General features: G+C 30.0%; 1 protein-coding gene across 1 annotated transcript in view; it reads right to left on the bottom strand.

Annotated features, from left to right (window-relative positions):
• Positions 1–7,356, bottom strand: part of LOC117173630 — a 13,282-nt gene that overhangs the window by 2,304 nt on the left and 3,622 nt on the right. The window lies entirely within an intron of this gene.

Here is a 7,356-nt window from a genome sequence, read left to right as displayed (position 1 = left end):
CTGACAACATTTTTTGAATGGATCATACTGTAAAATTGTACTATCAGGTAAGCAGTCTAAATTAAAAAAAATGCATAATTGATTTAGCTTTTGCTGTTCTGACATTAGAATGACATAGTTGCAACAAAATTTTAAATTACCAAGAAATTACCAATATTTTTCCCACAATTTTCCGCCCCCCCACTCCTTCCAAAAATTTGCCGCCCTGGGCAGTTGCCCATAAATGCCCATGCGTAAATTCGGCCCTGGGTCCCCCTATCGCTTACTTGACTGCAACCCAATCCGTCAATTATGGGGTAAAAACCAGGCTTTGTCCAATATGTCGGGGCACACTGCTCTCATCAGATCACTTGATTGCATTATAAAAATGCGTCCGTGATTGAGGATATATACCGGGACAGCCCCGTGTTAAATAATCAAAATAAAAAACCAATCCTAACTAAAAATTCCTTCGACATGTTGGGCAGTAACCATCTTAAGTCTGTGATAAAAATTAATTGTTTAAAATAATTTTTTTTTTGTACTCTCTATATAACAATTGTAGTCCAAGTCAATAATAATCAATACAATGTGCACCCGCCTTCAGCACGCACCTGCGCATGTATTTCTTGTAGCTTGTATGACTAGTAGAAGGTTCTGGAAGGGCTAATCGATACAATCCTATAATAACCTCACCTTCGGATCAGCTCGGGGACTTCTCATCACCCGCTTGTCTAAGTCACATTGTAACCGTGTAACCTGTTCTTCTTAAATATACATATACTTATACAAGTATCTATTTGAAGTATATATCGTATCTATTTGAAGTGGTTAATACTTCTGGGGATCCTGACCTATTTGAGGCGTATCAGGGTATACACGTATTTTTTTAAATTTGAACACTTGAATTAAATTCTGGCACGAGCGGCCGGTTTCTACCACTCCGCAGCCACATACCACGTCGATCCTTCTGCCGTAATGAGTCAGCATAATAAAAAACAAAATAATAATGCATTGCCTCTCTGCAACTACATTTTTTTAAATGTGTGGAACAAAGCACTAATCGAATGAATTGTATCCCAATTCCAGCGAGTGAAAATTGACAAAGTTATTCTATTTGTGCATGGCAAAAAACATACCCTCTTTTTGTATCCATTTATGTGCGATTTAAGAATTAAAAATCGTTTTGCTGCTAAGTGTACTTGATAGCACAGCTCCCGCAGTCGTAGAGGATGATAACCCACTTTTTGTTGAGATACTTTCGGTCAAATCTGTAGAAATTCCCTTAAAAAATACTCCATTTTTTAATAACAAATAAGTTGTTATGAAAACTGATTAATTTGAGCTGAAGTTTGGCACATTTCTTAAGGCTGCCAAGGGATACATTTTCTGAAAGTTTGAAACTTATTAAATAATTATTGCAATAATAATTGCATATTTGAAAGAAGGCACTTTCGGGCGATTTTCATGTTTTTTCGAAGTAAACGAATAAACAAATCTTAACCCTCTGATGGCGCCCCTGGTTCTGAAGAATATAAGAAGAGGGGTGTGGGGGCAGGAGTAGATAAATTATGTGAAAAATAGGGCCTAATTTTGAGGAATGTGACTCTACTCAAAAAGTCAGTATCTATTCGAGTTATAAGCATTTAAAGAGCTTTATGGGCATATATTCACAATCTTCAGATTTGAAAAATAAGTATACTTTTTTTATAATAAAAAACTGATAACACGTCCTTACAGTTGGTAATGTACAGTTTATGAATCACTCAGATTTTTTTAATTTCACACAATTTTAAGGCAATACCCAGGTGCGCCATGAACGGGATGCCAGAAAATGTGCGCCATCAGAGGGATAATATGCGACCAGCCATTTTGTACGAAAATTTGTGGTAGAGAGAGAAAAAACATTTGAGAGTGAAACTGTCTCTTTGTAGATAGAGCTTATTCGTCAAGCGCATTTTCGATGCGAATAGAGATCCTGTAGGTAGAATTGTGTCAAAACTCCACACTGTTTTGATGGGTTACGATTAAACCGGAATCAGAAGTGATGAAAAGTGCGCCGCTTCCAAACCAAATTTTACAATAAATTTACTATTATGAAGAATATAATGAGGAAGACTATAACATGAAATATAAACATATCAACACTTTATGAAATATACAAAAATATAAATATCGAGAGAAAAAGAAACTCCATTTTCTGCTTAAAATTTAGTTTTGTTAGTTGAAAATTCAGGTATTTTGATTAAAATTCGTCGGTTTTAGAAGAAAATTAATATTGTTCGTTGAAAATTTAACTATTTTATTTAAAATTGGTTTTTGGGGTTAAAGTAATTTTTTTAATTGGAAGTTTTCAAGAAACGTGGGCAAAAATTCATAGTTTTGTAGACGACTGGAACTCGAAATATATATTTTTTATCATTTATGTATTTGGTTACAATTAGTGTTTTTTGGTAGAAGGTTAATCTTCTTGGTTACAATATTTTGTTGAAAACTAATTTTTTTGGTGCAAGGTTAAGGTTCGTAGTTGAAAATTCATTTCTATGGGTGAAAGATTCATCATGTTTATTAAAAATTTATTTCTTCGGTTGAAAATTGATTAATTTTTTTGGTGAAACATTAATATTCTTGATTAAAATATACTTCTTTGGTTGAAAATTCAACTATTTCGTTAAAAATTCTTTGTTTGATGGTTGAAACTAGTTTCCATAACTAAAAATTAGCATGTTCCATTTTTGGTTAAAAGTGGATCCTTTTTTAGTTGAAAATTCAACTATTTGTTTAAAAATTCATGTATTGTGTAGAAAATTAATCTTCTTATTCTATATAGGTTTGGGTTTAAAAGTGATCTTTTTCAGATAAAAAGTTAACCATCGGAATAAAAATGTATGTATTTGTTTAAAAGTTAATTTTTTTGTAAAAATTAATGGTCGTATCGAAAGATTCAACTTTATACTTGAAAATTCAAAATTATGGTGGAAAATTCATTTTGTACGGTGAAAGATTAATTATATACATTAAAAATTTATTTATGAGACTAAAAATTTATTTATTTTGTTGAAACTTCGTCTTTTAGATAGAAAAATAATCTTCTTGGTTGGAAATTCAACTATTTGGTTAAAAATTCAGTTTTCAAGGTAAAGATTTATAATTTTCATTGAAACTGTTTTTTGTTTTTTTGTTGTTGTTAGAAAATGTATCTTTCTGGTTGAAAATTCATACATTTTGTTAGAGATTTGTATTTTCTTGTAAAAGTTGATCTTTTTTGTTAGAAGTTCAACCAATTTGTTACAAATTTATTTTTTGTAGACAAAATTTATAATTTTAGTTTAAATTCATCTTTTTCGTTGATAAATCATCTATTGGGTTAATAATGCGTTTTTTTGAAGATTTAGCAGAATTTTTTTTCTAATTTTATTTTTAAGTTTAAAATTTAACTGCTTCGTTGAAAATTCGTCATTATCGGTTGAAAATTAATTTTTTCACTAAAGAAATTTACTATTTCACCTTTGGTTTAAAATAAAAAATTTACCTTATTTTTAGTTGAAAATTCGACTTTCTTGGTACAAAATTAATCTTTTTGGTTGAAGATTCATCATTTTAGTAGAAAATTAATTTTTTGCATTGAAAATTAATTTTCTTAAATGAAAATACAAATATTCCATTTTTGGTTGAAAACGCATCTTTTTCTGTTAAAATTTGATCATATTTGGTTGAAAGGTATTTTTTATTGAAGATTCGCCATTCACTCACCATTAACTTTTCGATTTTTTGTTTGAAAATGACCTTTTTTTAGTTGAAAACCTGGTATAATGGTTTAGTTGAGTAAAGAATCTTCAAAGGATGCGATTAGGAAAATTAGAATCTCAGCGATGAGGGGTCTCTTAAGATAGACTGAGGTGTTACATTAAGGAGCAATATACAGACTCTTATTAGGAACAGGGAAAAATAATACAGGTACATAATAACATATTTAGTATGCACGGGTGTTTAAATGCGAAAAAATTATTCTACAGTCAAGTTAATTGTGTTAAATAAAGTAAATTAAAAAAACAGTACATTATGAATTTTTAATTATTAAAATAGATTTTTGCATATGTGACTTTGTAGAAATTCTGAAGGTCAAAAAGAGCGGTTTCCATTTTGATGACCAATTTTTGACCACCCAGGTGACCTTGATGCTCAAGGTGAAATTCAAGGTCACCATTTGATTTCTCACTGAAATTTACTCCAAGAATGAGCTCGACCCATTTGAGTAATATTTTATCTGGACAGTTATTTAGGCATTTCCAGACTTTTTGGGCACCCTCCATGCTTTTATTGACAAAATGATACTGGAACGTGAGAATTTTTCATTCGTTATTTTTTATTAATTCAATAAACAAATGCCCAGTTTAGACCTTTCACGAGAGAGGAAATCGTATTTTTCTTAATTTTCCTTAAATAATGCCTTCAGAGATGTTTAAGGATGAAAATTTTTTATCCCATGCATGTTTTAAAATAATTTTTTAATAAGTTCTATAAATAATCTTATTTTTTATGAGCATATGTCTACTGAATTCACTTATAAAATTAACATTGCGAAACAATACTGACCATATATCTCAAGGAAAATTAAAAGGTAAGGCGAATAATACCTATCTTCAAACGTCAACACTAGGCGTTTGTTCATAGAATTTGTTGGAAAATTATTTAAAAGTATCGGAAGACTAATTTTATCACTGTGTGTCACTGAAGACATAATTTAAGGAAAATTAAAAGAAAAAAGGATTTTTTGGCACCTTTAAATATCCGCACTTGGCATTTATTTATACGAGTATAATCTGTATATAAAATTAATAAAAAATACCGAAACAGACATTTTCCTGATTGAGTATCATTTTGTCAATGAAAGCAAGAAATTCAAACACAAAAATGTACTGTCGAAACGAAAACTTTGTAATGTACATTGTTTGTAAATTTAATTCATTTATAACAATTAACTTTATCAGCAAAAGATTTTCATGAAATAAAAAAATAAGTAATGGATTTTTTGCATTCACATAAATGTTTTAACATAAAAAACTTAAAACATCGGGCCACCTAAATTTCCTGCAAACTCAATGCTTAATTAAAAAAAAAAAAAACAAGATCCAAATCATTCGAGACTTGCTTTCTACAAATTACGTTCTTTTGAACCCTCGTTATTTTTACTCAAAACCACTGTGCGGCGCACAGTTTTACAGTTTCACCTTTGCAGAGATTAATTTTTTTTATTTCTCGGTGCATTAACAATAGTTACTATTTTTGACAACTTACAACTTTTAATTGGTATATACTGCCCAGGTGCGAATTGACCGTCGCCATACGGTCAGGCCAACTGTCGAACGGTCGGTTGGTCCAACTTTGTGCGCCACTGGTCGGTTCAACAAGTTAAATGAGAACGGTTAACCGCCTTTGGCTTTTACAATTCGGCCCGACATTTGGTCCCATATATGAGTCATCTATTAAGATAAAGTTGGCCCAAACTTTGACAACAATTAATTTTAAAAAATGATACAATTGAAAAATTTAAACAATTTAATTTAATCGAACAAACGGTTGCCTACGCACATAATCACACGCTTAAACGCTTTGAAAAATATCACTCACCAAACATTTGAACCCTACCTAAACTATCACTTTGCTATCGAAGCACTTGAAGTTTGGTTCAAAAACTCTTAAAAAACAAGTGCACTTTTCGGGCATTTGTCGGCAGACAAATTCGTCTTTTTTCAATGCCAGTCCTTTAAATTTGGAACTTTATAAAAATTTAAGCAACATTCATAATTATTTGATAAATTGAATGATTTTTTAGCAAATTTAATGAAAAAATGCATTAATCAGTTATTTGTCGACATAAAAATTTGTTTTTTCGATGTCAACATTTTGAATAATGAACTTTAGGATAATTTGAGCAAAATTTATAATTTCTGATCAATTTTATAATTTTTTAAACAAATTTATTAAACAAAAAACATTATTGGGGCATTTTTCAACGGAAAAATTTATTTTTTCGCCTTTATACGTTTTATTATAATCTTGTTGATAAATTCAGCAAGATTCATGATTACTTGATCAATTTTATGATTTTTTAAAATGAATTTAAAAAATGCATTATTCAGGCATCAGTCGAGGGTAATTTTTTATGCTAGTCTTTTTAATTGGGAACGTAATGATAATTTCATTTAAAGTCATACTTAGCTGATCAATTATATGAAATTTATTAATAATATTAACAATAATAATCTCACGAATAAATTTCTTCATCATTCTATTGTTTGTATCCAAATTTCTTGCAATGTAACTTAAAAAGACGTAATCTTATGGAAAATCGTAGATAAAATGCTTTGACAAATAATTTGTTTACAATAAATTTTCTTGTTTATTATGTAATATTGGAGAACCTTTAACTATTGTTACTCTTTGAAACTTGGAGGATTTCATCATATAAAAAATGGCTATTTTGTTCGTTACATTTATTTATTGATAAAAAAATGGAATGCCTGATTTAGAATATATAAAAAAAATTACTAGAATTCTAATTTCAAATTGTATATGTTATTCAATCAAAAAATTTTATCAGATAAAAAATTTAAAATAATTTAATTTTAAATGCATCGTTTTCGCGTACTTTTTTTTACGCAAAATGCTTTATTTTCTTTATAGATTAATTTGGAAATTTTTTAATTTTGCAAAATTCAAAGTTGACTTTATTATATAGTAAAAGAGTTACATTTTGAACACGTAGAAGTATTCAATTCTTGATTTTGAATGTTTCATTAAAAAAAATTTTAATTATAATATTTTGTCACAAACTAAAAAAGTTTTTTCATTTTTGCTAGATTTTGAATTAAAATTCATAATTTAAAAGACATCTAATTTAAAATTATTTACTCTCAAACGTTTCTATTTTTGGTTTAGAATTTTGAATGTTTTATTTTCAATATTTATCAACTTCTACAAGTAACGCACCAATTCGACCTCCCAATAATACATGCGGATCAACTGGCCGAAAGCAGATTTATCGAAATAAAGTAGGTTATGCTCAACCAATTTTACGGGCAAATGTACAATAAATAATGAACCAGAGTATATCCGACGGCCGGCCCTTATTTGGGCCAAGGTTTGACCGGCCGTCGGGTGCATCAATGTGACTTGTGGCAACCCGTCTGCTGTATCCAGAGTTGAACCGACCAATCTGCCATTGTTTATCCGATTGTCGTTCCAAAGCGGCGTCCGTTGCCAACCTCGCTATCTCTATACAGTCTGTCAAGTTAAAGCGTGGGTGGCTTTACTCGCAGTCGGTAAGGTGTATCGACATGATTTTGGTGTCAAAATATTAAGAAGAGCTCCCTC

The sequence above is a fragment of the Belonocnema kinseyi genome, chromosome 5 (assembly GCF_010883055.1).
Source record: "Belonocnema kinseyi isolate 2016_QV_RU_SX_M_011 chromosome 5, B_treatae_v1, whole genome shotgun sequence".
In the NCBI taxonomy this organism is placed as follows: domain Eukaryota; kingdom Metazoa; phylum Arthropoda; class Insecta; order Hymenoptera; family Cynipidae; genus Belonocnema; species Belonocnema kinseyi.
The sequence above is the reverse complement of the archived record's forward strand: the minus strand, read 5'-3'. Positions and strand labels throughout refer to the sequence as shown.